The sequence below is a fragment of the Callorhinchus milii genome, unplaced genomic scaffold, assembly GCF_018977255.1.
Source record: "Callorhinchus milii isolate IMCB2004 unplaced genomic scaffold, IMCB_Cmil_1.0 Scaffold721, whole genome shotgun sequence".
NCBI lineage: Eukaryota > Metazoa > Chordata > Chondrichthyes > Chimaeriformes > Callorhinchidae > Callorhinchus > Callorhinchus milii.
In genome coordinates this window covers 18,093-30,057 of record NW_024705462.1, presented here as the reverse complement: position 1 = coordinate 30,057, position 11,965 = coordinate 18,093, and the positions used below count along the sequence as shown (strand labels likewise).

At 46.2% G+C, this 11,965-nt stretch overlaps 2 long non-coding RNA genes across 3 annotated transcripts; one reads left to right on the top strand and one right to left on the bottom strand.

Annotated features, from left to right (window-relative positions):
• Positions 1 to 444: 444 nt before the first annotated feature.
• Positions 445 to 3,307, bottom strand: LOC121852309. 2 transcript variants are annotated; one of them, XR_006086076.1, is made up of 3 exons: positions 3,231 to 3,307; positions 1,654 to 1,740; positions 445 to 544 (listed from the first exon to the last, which is right to left on the bottom strand). It is a non-coding gene; the product is annotated as an uncharacterized LOC121852309 (long non-coding RNA). The 2 variants fall into 2 exon arrangements; XR_006086077.1 differs by lacking the exon at positions 3,231 to 3,307 and adding an exon at positions 1,911 to 1,929.
• A 1,098-nt stretch (positions 3,308 to 4,405) lies between these two features.
• On the top strand, positions 4,406 to 5,304 carry LOC103191493. The gene is made up of 3 exons (XR_489267.2): positions 4,406 to 4,434; positions 4,595 to 4,825; positions 5,276 to 5,304. It is a non-coding gene; the product is annotated as an uncharacterized LOC103191493 (long non-coding RNA).
• The last annotated feature ends 6,661 nt before the right edge of the window (positions 5,305 to 11,965 follow it).

Genomic DNA, 11,965 nt, shown 5'->3' with positions numbered 1-11,965 from the left:
GCCTGAGGACAGGTTTGTGTGTGTGTCAGACACACGGCTGACAATAGTAGAGAATTACAAACCCACAGTGTGTGGAGGGATTGACGGGACCAGGGCAGGAGCTTCGGGATTAGATACAATGGGAGCGGGTTTGGGGCTTGGAGCCAGTTTAGGGGTCGGAGCTGTGACTGTCCACATGTCACTAGAGATGGGGTTTCCAGCACATGGTTTCTTATTAACACATATTGAGAGTTTGATGTAAACGATGGCTTGTGGCCTCACACTGTCACACCGATTCCTGTCACAATATTCAGCCGCACTGATCAGACAGTCACAATAAACACATTGAGATATTGGAGTCATTCAGACTCTGGAGACACAGTGCGTTACTTACCACAGACTCTGTATTTTACACTCCGGGTTCCTCAGAGCCTCACACAGTCGCTTCACTCCACGATCTCCCAGATTATTATGACTCAAGTTCAGCTCCGTCAGTTTGTGGTTTATTTTGAGATCGGAGGACAGGTCCTCGGTGCTATCAGTTGTCAGATCGATGTCCCTCAGCCTGACAATCACAGACAAAAGAACATAACAGGGATCAGAGTAAACACAGTGCGTATTATTATTTATTACACAGCCTGGAGATGAGAGACACGGAGCCATAAAAGGGATCAAAGTGAATACAACGCTGACTACCATGAGAGACTGCGGATGGGATGGATTTTCTGGGACAGGAGGAAAGGGCCGGGGCTGACATTTTTTCACCTTCACATTAATATATCGCTGTACGTGGAACAGACACTCACATTCAGGATTGCAGGATTGGGTGTAGTTTGGTGCAATTGTAGGTTCAGTGACCACACAGTGTGTGTTGGGGGGTGGGTAGGGGTTGGAGTGTAGGCACCTTCAGTCTGGTTCACTGTAACTCTTAATTTTGATCGATATATAGTGATTTGTTGCCAACTACTGAAAACAAAATATTGCACTGAGAAAGCTGCTTGTGTTGTGATAGCCGTCGTCAATGTATTTTTCAATGGGCAAAACGTTCCCTGGCATTTTGTGTTGATGGCAGTCAAATAGTAACAAATACGCAAATGCGCAACTAATACCTGGCCTCACAAGCGAGAGACCTGAGTTCAAATCCAAGCAGGGAGAAACCTTGGGCAAGTTTCCTTACTCCACATGCCTGACAAAAATCCGTAAAATAAAACCCAATAATACATTGGGTTTGTGGGTCTTTGCTGTGCACAATTTGCTGCCGCGTTTCGCCCACAAAAATGCAGTCAATCGACTTTAGAGTATTTTCCGTGAAGCGCTTTGAGACGTCTAGAAAACGTGAAAAACACTGTATCAAATTCAATTATTATTATTATTATCGGTGCTGCTGCAGTTTAATCAGCTAAAGCTGTGTAAGGTCCCATGTGAGAGGGAAACATCCCTCTATTTTCTGGATAGGACACCCACCAACCTGTAAATACTGTGGCCCACAGGGTCAGCAGCAAGTGAGTGGGAAGAATCTCTGCTCCCAGTGACTTATCCTTAAAACGCTACCGCTAAGGCAGCCCTTGTAGCTTTCAGGAACTTTTAGAACTAATATTGTCCACAGCTGCTCAGGATATAATAATCTGTGTTTAGAGCCAATTACTGACACCAAGTCCACAGTGTGTTACTTACCATAGATTCGGTATTTTACACTCCAGGTTCATCAGATCCTCACACAGTTGCTTCACTCCACAATCTCCCAGATTATGGTCCTGCAGCCTGGACACGGAGACACAAACACATTGACATGTATATACAGGAGCCTTTCACGTGGGGAGCAAGTCCCAAGGCGTTGGAACCAGGGTCAGGCACACTCGCATATGCCCACACACAGTCAGACACACACAGGCATCCTTCCTAAGTTGTGGTAGATCGAATAAACATCTAACATTTATATTAATTTCTTGCAGGGTGATGTCTCAGAGCTTTACAGGGACGGGGTTGGAAGGTTCGAGTGTCCCCAGTCTCTGCGGCAACAAAATCAATTCGCAAGTTTAGGGACTTTCCTGTCAGGAAGACGTACCAAGGCAATGAGGGTTTGTACCTGATCTGGGGGTTGGGATCAGAGTTGGGTGGAGTGCAAGAGATTGGGGTAGGAGGATAACCGAAGGCAGGGTCAAAGGTGAAGTTGTTGAGATGGGCATTGAAGGAGGCAAAAGAGGAGGAGAGATAGCGGTTCTCCAGGATTGAGTTCCACAGGGTGGTGATGGTGATGGTGATGTCTGACTGTGTGAATGCAGAAGAGTTGATGGTGGAGCGGGCAGGGCGAGGACGTGTAGCAGCCCAGTGCACACCGAGTGGATGGAGCGAGCAGGATGGTAAAGTTGGTAAACACCACTTCCTCCATTGCACACATCCCAGTGTGCCTGGGTTGGCTCCTGCCCCCTCTCGGCTTCTCTCCTATTCTCGTTCCACCAGCTCAGGCACCACAGCACTCACTCCCCACACTCACAGGCAAGTCTTCTCCAGCCTACGTCACTAGGCCACAGGCTTCCTGTGTCCTGATCTCATGGCAGCAGGTCCTCCCCGAGTACCCAGACTGAGCTCTCCCTCACAGCCCAACTGAAAGCCCCCCTCATAGCTGCCTCTGCCCTGAAAGTCCTCAGGGCGCAGTTTACCCGCCTTCCCCACGACGGAAATCCAGAGCCCAGTATAACAGTGTAAGTGGCCTGGGTATGAGGACAGGGCAGTGAGACCAGCTGATGCCATAGGTGGCTGTTTAGGCCGTGAGGAGCCGCAACACAGTCTGTCAGCATCGCAGGCCGAGAGAGTGAGTGTGCATGTAACATGATCAATCAGCGAGAGGCTGGAGGGAGTCTACTCCTCTGCATGATGGACACCAGATCCTCCGTGTTGGCAGTGCTGTGGTTGACAAGGGAGAGTGTGTGGGTGGGTATCAAGCATGAGATTATCTGTCCCCCGGGCCTCTCACTCTGGGGCTACAGTCAGTAGGGCCTGAGGCCTGGCCACATGGTGAGGGCAGGTCTCCTGTGTGGATATCCTTTCAGTGTCTCTAGATCTGGGCTATGTCTGTGAGCACTGAGTACTGTGGTGAACAGAGGGGATCTTTATGTGAGAGTGAGGTGGTGAGAGGAGATACCAACCCTGACTATGACCTGTCAGAGGCCATGTTGTGTGTGTTTATGGCCAATGTAGGACACCGATGTGATTTTTTCCCATGTAATTGAATTCCACAGTGTGTTACTCACTCCAGAACCTCTATTTTGAACTTCGGGTTCGTCAGAGCCTCACTCGGTTGCTTCGGTCCACCATCTCCCAGAATATTTTCTTCCTGCCTGCACACAGAGACACAAACATAGTGAATATAGTGCAGCAATACAAAACGCATTGACATCTATATACAGTAGGTTTCCACGTGGCAAGGAAGTCCCAAGGCGCAGGGTCCAAATGTTGGGATCAGAGAGGCTGGAATACCGGCCGCTAGTGGCAGGGTAGATTGGGCTGGAGATATGTAGGAGGTGGCAGAATGGAGGGAATGGATAGGTTGATACGGGCTTTGCTGGACAGAGAGTTAAGAGAGAGCAAGGCCGCGGTAGGCTTTGAAATTGAGAAAAATTATTTTAAATTTGATCACTGAGGAATGGGGATCCAGTGAAGCCCAGCGAGGCTGGAGGAGGTGGGGTCACAGAGCCTGGTGAAGGAGCATAGGAGCTGCAGAGTTCTGGATGATCTGCAACTTGAGGAGGGAAGAGTTGTGGAGGCAAGAAACATGGCTTTGGCATATTCGAGTCTGGATGTAAAAAAGAGGTAAGACAGTGATGGAGTCATGTAATGTTGCCGAGGTGGGGGAAGGCAGAGCGGGTCATGGCATGGATGTGGGGGATAAAGGACAGTTGAGGATCGAACAAGACACCTGGGATCCTGACTGGATTGATGAGGTGGTATATGCATCCATTGGTACTGATGCTGCCAGGGCCTGAGTTGGGAGGTGCTGGCGTAAGCTTCAGTCTTGCTGGTATTCACCTGCAGAAAGTTGGCAGTTATTCAGGACTTGTTATTTGACAAACATTCTGTCAGGCCAGCAGTGGTCATATGGTTCATGTTGGAGGCATAGAGAGATGAATCTGATGGTCATGTGTGTACATATGGAAGTTGACTCCATGGCTGAGGATGATGTCATCAAGAGATGGCATGTACAGGTTAAAGAGGAGAGGACCGAGCCTTGAGGAACACCACACGAGACGGTCAATGAAGCTGTTGAAATCTACAAGGTAACAGTACACCTCACGAGGGAGTTAATCTATTCCACTTGATGATTTCAACTACAAACACTGTTGTTCTGTGTGTTTGCTCCAGGATCAATTGAAATTCTCCTCAGCTTCTCTCACACAGAGGAAGGAAACTGCTCTACAAGCTGAAGCCAAACAGAAACAAAATATTTCACAACTTAAGGTAAGTTTTATTGGGCTGATTTCTGGATAATCAGATTGTCTCTATTTATTGTGTATAAAGGGTGTGATGTCTCAGTGTGTCTCTCTTTACTGTGTGTACATGTCGCGATGTACTGCTCTCTTTACTGCGTATACATAGCGTGATATCTGACATTTTGCAGGAACAGGCGAGCAGTCTGCAGACCCAAGTCAAGGACGATTTTTCTAAAATACACCAGATCCTGACTGACAGAGAGCAGCGGGTGATGAGAGATCTCAGGCAGCGAGAGGAGGAGATTTTACAACGGATGGAGACAAACCTGCGAGAGACTCAAAGCAATTTAGATTCAGTTCAAGAAGAAATCTCAGAGTTACAGACACAGATGGAAAAAGACGGGCCGATGTTTTTGCAGGTAAAGAGATTACATTACAATTGAGCTCCATATCAGTTGCACAGAGTCTGGAGAAATACATGTAATACTGATTGATAAAGAGATAAGAGATTGAATTGCTAATTTAATATATCGTAGTGTGTCAACAGGTCTGACTTTATGTCTCCAGATGTAAACTTACCCAGATAACACTTTATGGTGGCTGTACATCTGAATTCTCTTACCTTTGGAAATCACTTTGAGTGAATAACTTGGCTGTAATAATGACAGTCAACTCTGTGCTGCAAAATTCTGTTCTGTGTATCTGAGTTTACAATGAGGTGTCTTAAAAATTATATGTGTACAGCGTCTTTCACGCCCAGTGCCTTGGGACTTCCTCCTGACGTTAAGGGCGCTGTACACATGTAATATTTGTTGTTATTCTTGGTGTCTCAGTGTGAGCTCACTTCTGTCTGTGTTTGATTTCATCAGGAGGAAGCTGCTCGGAAGAAAAGGTATCAAATGATCTTTACCAAATATCCCGGAATTTAATACACAAACAAACACAATGTGCGGTTTCACTTTACAATGAAAAACAGCTGTCATTAACCTCTCTCCTAATAAAACCTTCCATGGACCCATCCCTGCCCACCGACTGCCACCCATCTCCAACCTCTCTTTCCTTTACAAGGTCCTTGAAAGAGTTATAACTTCCAAGCTTCACTCCGTCCACACCTTTCATACTCACTCCCCTGACTCCCACAAGTCCATATCCATCTCCCTCTCACACCTCAATCTATCACCTGACTCTCCCAAGTCTCCTTTCGCTCTTTCGCCCCCTACCGATCTCCACCCCACACTCCGACAATTACCCATCCCTCCTTCCATACCTTTAAACCTGTTAACCGCTCTTCTGTCTTCACCATCATATTCTTCATGAAGCCCATCACCTGCTCCCTGGACGTCATCCCCTCCCCTCTCCTAAAATCCCAGCTCCAGCTCATTGCCCCGCTGCTCGCCGACATCATTAACATCGCCCTGTCATCTGACACTGTTCCTTACCGCCTCAAAGCAGCCATCATCAACCCCACCTTGAAGAAACCTCTCCTAGACCTATTAAAGCTTTCTAGCTACTGGCCCGACTCAAACATCCCTTCCTTTCCAATGTCCTTGAGAATGCCGTTGCCTCCGAGCTTCGCTTTTTCATGTCCTCCCACTCCTTCCATGAAGCCCTCCACAGAAACTGTTCTGGTCAAGGTCACAAACGACATTCAGACCATGTGTGACCAGGGTTTCCCCTACCTCCTCGTCCTCCTGGACCTCTGCGCAGTCTTTAACACCATGGATTACTCAATCCTCCACCGTCTCTTCTCCCACGTCAAATTTCAAGGTTCTGTCGTGACAAACGGATTCTCCTCCAGCCCCCGCACGGTGTTCTTCAGGGCTCTATCCTTGGTCCAGTCCTCGTCACCCTCTATATGCTCCCATTTGGTGACGTCATCCGCAGACAATGGGATAAATTTATACATGTATGTGGATGACACCAAACTCTACCTCGCTGCCTTCACCCTGAACTCCAGGACTCCTGGCGTGCTGACCGACTGCCTGTCCGACATCAAGTCCCGGACGAGGGCTAACTTTATCCAACTCAACGTCCGCAAGACCGAAGCCCTGCTGATTGTCTCTCACCAGCGCCTCTCTACCTTAGGCGCTGGCAGCATCAGCCTCCTTGGCTGCACACTCAACCTCACTAAGCCAGTCAGGAACATGGGTATCTTGTTTGACCTTGAACTGTCCTTTCTTCCACACATCCGAGGCATGACTGGCAACGCCTACCACCACCTCCTCACCATTGCCTCACTCCTCAGGCTGCCAAAACTCTCACCCACGCATTCATCGCATCAAGGCTTGAATACGGGAACTCTCTCCTCATTGGCCTTCCCAAATCGTGGCTTCAAAAGCTGCAGATCTTCCAAAACTTCCAAAATGATTCCACTGGCTCCCGATCCCCCAGAGAATCAAGTTCAAGATCCTCGTCCTCACCCTTAAGGCCAACCATGACCTTGCCCCCTCCTCGCTTCTGACCTGCTGACCCACTATCAACCTGCCCGCTCCCTCCGCATGCCCCAACATTGGTGGCCGGGCTTTCAGCTTCTCTGCCCCCACACTCTGTAACTCCATCCCACGGTCCTTTCCCTCGCTTCTTCCCTTGCCTCTTCAAGGCCGGTCTCAAGATCCTTCTCTTCGATCGTGCTTATGGTCTCTTTCCCACCTCCTTGCCTGCCTTCACCCCTACAACACGCTGCCTCCATGCTCGGGCCTCGCCACCTGAATGTTCAGCGCTTTGTGACGGCCTCCCGAAGTGAAAGGCGCTCTATAAATGTAGTTTTGTTTTTGTTGTTCTCAATTATGTCTCTGTGGCAGTGAAATCTGATACTTGCTACACTACACTTACACAGAGTAACACAGAAACAGAGTAACACAGAAACAAAATAACATATAAAGAGAGAAACACAGTAACATAGAATGATCCCTTGATCCCCTGACTTACCAAACATCTATTCACCTCAGTCTGGACAACGTACATGGATCCAGCCATTATCCGCAGCCTTTTAGGCGGAGAGAGAGAATGTTTCCCATTTGCCTTTGGGTGAGAAACTGCCCATGAATTCACTTCTAAATGGTCTTGCTCTGATTTTAAGATTTTGTCCCTTGCTCCGTATTCTTCCCACCACCCCCCACACACAATACCCAGCAAAGGAGATAGTTTCCCTGTCGCTCACCCCTCGAATCCCTTTATTACTTTAAATACCTCAATCATATCAGCCCTCACTCAACCTTCTAAACTCAAGGGAATATAGACGAAATTTAAACATCCTGGCTTTGCAGTTTAACGCCATCAACCCTGGTATCATTCCAGAGCCAATATATTCTTCCTGAGGTGTGGGGCCAAAATTAAACACATTCTCCAGATGGGGCCTGACCAACGCTTTATAGAATTGGAGCAACATTTCCTCTCCTTTATATTCCAGCAGATTCTGCAGATCAAGGCCAACATCCCGTCAATCTTTTCAGTAACGCTGTGTGGCTCTGAGCTTATATTTAGTGATTCTGGACGAGGACATCCAACACTCCACAGTTCTTAGTTTCTCACCAGATGAACTTATTCGAGACAGAGTAAAGATCCCGCTGCATTGTACCCCACCAAAGGCCTCACAGCATTTCACAGGGAATAGCTCTCTCGTCCAAGCAAATGTGGAGAACATTTGCCCTTCACCCGCCCCCACACACACACAGCTATGGTATGAATGAGCGAAACCTTGGGTTGATGGTTGACCAGGCCCCCAGCAGAGAAACTCGCTTCTTTCCCCAAAGGTATTGATGTGTCTCTAATGTCTGGATTAAGCTGAGCCAAAAAAACGCATGTGGTTTCCAGGTTGGTGTGTGTGCTACTCAGCTCAGTGAGCTGGCAGGAAAACAGTTTCTATTCTTCCTTCATCTAAATGTCATTGCATATAATTTGCATGTTAAGAAAAATATGTTCTAGTTCCTTGTAGAAGGGCTGCTGTGTTTTGGGATCTGAGACATATGTGTTTGGTGCAAAGATAATCTCCACCACGGTCGGTCAATGAGGTTTCCTTGGCAGGGAAAGCTGATGCTCACTGCACTACACTGACACATAGTAACACACACACACAGAGTAAAAAAGAAATAGAGTAACATAGAAAGAGAGTAACGTATATTTCAACTTGTGGGAGAGACCAAAAACAGTGGCCATATTTATAAAACAGTCACAATTAGATCTAACAGGGAAGTTAGAAGAAATTGCTTTACACAGAGAGCAGTGGGAATGTGGAACATGCTACTACAAGGAGCTGTTCAGGCAAATTTCAAAGATGTATTTAAGGGGAAGCTAGATAGGTACATGAGGGAGAAAGGACTAGAAGGTTTTTCTTAAAGGCTTAGTCGAGGAAGGGCAGGAGGATCTTCAAGTAGAGCATCAACACCGACATAGAACAGTTGGTCCGAATGGCCTGTTTCTGTGCTGTATATTCCAATGGATTCTCATGTACGTATTCTAAGAAAGAAACACGGAAATAGAGAAACACAGAAACACATAAGTGGAGAAACACAGTAAAATATACAGATCCATTGTATCTGACTGAACAAACGTCTCTCCACCTCAGTCTGGATAATGTGAATGGATCCAGGCATAATCCACAGGCGTTTGGGGGAGGGAGAGAGAGATTCCCACCGGACTTTGAGTGAGAAGCTGCCCCTCATTTTAAGATGTCGCACCTTGTCCTGGATTCCCCCACCCCACTACCCACCAGAGGAAACAGCTTCCCTGTCGTTACTCTCGCGAATCCCTTTATTACTTTAAACCCCTCAACCAAATCAGCCCTCACTCAACCTTCTAAAATCAAGTGAATAGAAACCTGATTTATACAATCTGCTCATGCGACTTAACCTTTACAACTTGGTATAATTCCGGTGATTCTGTGCTGCACCCCGTGCTCCAAGAGCCTGTGTAGCCTTCCTGAGCTGAGGAGCCCAATTGAGCGCTGTCTCCTGTTGGGGCCTGACCAAGACTCTATGCACTTGAAGCGTTATTTCCTCTTCTTTATATTCCAATCTCTGGAGATCAAGACCAAAATCCCACCAGCCTCTTCAGTAACGTTGTGTGGCTGTGAGCTTGTTTTTAGCGATTGTGATCACCCAACAGTCCACATTACTCAGTGTTTTACCGGATGAACAGATTGGAGTCAGAATTAAGGTTCCTCTGAATTTTGCCATCTATCCCACCAAAGGCCTCACATCATTTCACAGGGAACAGGTGTCTAGTGTAAGCAAATTAGGAGACTATATTGCCTCCCCCCTTTCCCCCAATATCTACACACACAGCTGTGATGCAAGTGAGCGAGACCGAGGGGTGATTGTTGACCAGGCATCCAGCATAGAAACTCCATTCTGTTTACCACATGTTATTTAGGGTGTTTTTAAAACCTGGATTGAGCTGAGCTAAAAAAAAGCACATGTGATTTCCTGGTTGGTGTGTGTGCTGCTCAGTTCAGTGAGATGGCAGAGAGACAGTTTCCATTGTTCCTTCATCTGATTGTCATTGTATGTTTTGCATGTTTAAATAAAATACCTTCTACTTCCTTGTTGAGCGACTGTTTTGTTTTGGGATTTGGGACATCTGTGTTTGCTGCAAACATATGTTCCATCGTTATCTGTCAATGAGGTCTCTGTGAGTGAAATCTGACGCATAACTAAACTACACTGACACATAGTAACAAACAAACAGAATAAAAAAGCACACGGATTATACAGAATAACACAGAAAAAAAGTAAGAAAGAAACAGTAACACAGAAACAGAGTAATAGATGTTTTAACTTGTACGTGAGACTCAAAACAGACGCCATCTATATAGAACAGTCACAAACAGATCAAATGGGGAAGTTAGAAGAAATATCTTTACACAGAGAGTAGTGGGAATATGGAAAATGCTGCCCAAGGAGTTGTTGAGCCAAATAACACAGGTGTAATTTCGGTACATGAGGGAGAATGGAGTAGAAGGTTCTGCTTGACGGCTCAGTTGAGGAAGGGCAGGAGGAGGCTCATGTGCAGCATAAACAACGGCATACACCAGTTGTTCCGAACGGCCTGTTTCTGTGTTGTATATTCTAATGGATTCTAATGTATGCATTTTAACAGAGAAGCAGAGTAACAGAGAAACAGTGTTACTGGGAAACAGAGAAAAAGGCAATCAGAATAATAAAGAGAGAAAAAAAGTAACATAGAAACATAGTAACATAGAATGATCCCTTGATCCCCTGACTTAACAAACATCTCTCCGCCTCAGTCTGGACAACATGATTGGATCCAACCATAATCCCCAGACTTTTGGGGGAGAAAAATAAAGATTCCCACTGGATTTTGGGTAGAACTTGCCCTGGTTTCACTTCTAAATGACGCGCCTCTGATTTTAAGATTTTGCTCATTTTTCCACAAATGGAAATAGCTTCACTGCGACTACTCTCTCGAATCCCCATATTACTTTAAACACCTCAACGAAATCAGCCTTACTCCCACTTCTAAACTCAAGGGAACAGAGAACAAGTTTACACAACTTGGCCTCGTAATTTAACCCTTTAAACCCTCGTATATTTCTGGTGATTCTGTGCTGGACCCCCTCCAACCAGAGCCAATATATCCTTCCTGGAGTGCGTTGCCCAAAACTCAACGCAGTCTCCAGATGGGGCCTGACCAAGGCTGTTTCCAATTAGAGCATGATTTTTTCTAATTGATATGCCAGCCCCGGAGATAAATGCCAAAATCACATCAGCCTCTTCAATAACATTGTGTGGCTGTGAGCTTGCCCTCAGTGATTGCGGCCGTGGATACTCAAATCTCTTTGCTCCCGCTCAGTACTTAGTTTCACATAAGTTAGAAAATATTTTGTTTGGCTATTTTTGGATCACAGTGGTGATCTCACATTTCCCCGCACTAAGTCTCAGCTGCCACAATTTTGCCCATTCTCTTAATTTATAAAAGTCCCCTTTTATTTCCTGCTCCAATCTACACAATTAATTCCTTCAAATATTCCTTCATCTAAGACACTTATATATACACTGGCGATCTGTAGCTCAGTGGTCAGAGCACTTGCCTCGCCAACGAGAGACTGAATTCCCGTCAGGACAAAACCTGGGACAATTTTTCTTAATCCACATGCCCGATATTCCCCAAGAAATAAACAATAAAATGTAGTCATCCAAACCACGACTGTTCAACAGATGTCAATGGACGCAATTGGCTCCCGTGTTTCGTCCACAAATATACGGTCAATTCTCTTTGGAGTGTATTCTCTGAAGCGCTTTGAAACGTCTCAAAGGTTTGAAAACGCTATAACAAATGCAAGGATTATTATGATTATTATTATATATTGAATAGCTGAGGCCCCAGTACTGACTCTTGGGGACTCTTGTCACATCCGAGAATCAGAAACTTAGTTTTTCCCTTACTCTCTGTTTCCTGCCTCCCAACCATTTCCCAAGCTACGTCGCAAGGTCACCTCTGATTCCATGTGCTTAAACTCTTGTGCAGAAGCCTCTGGCAGTCCACATAGATGACGTCCATAGATACTCTCTTACCCACCATGTTTGTGATCTCCTTAAAAA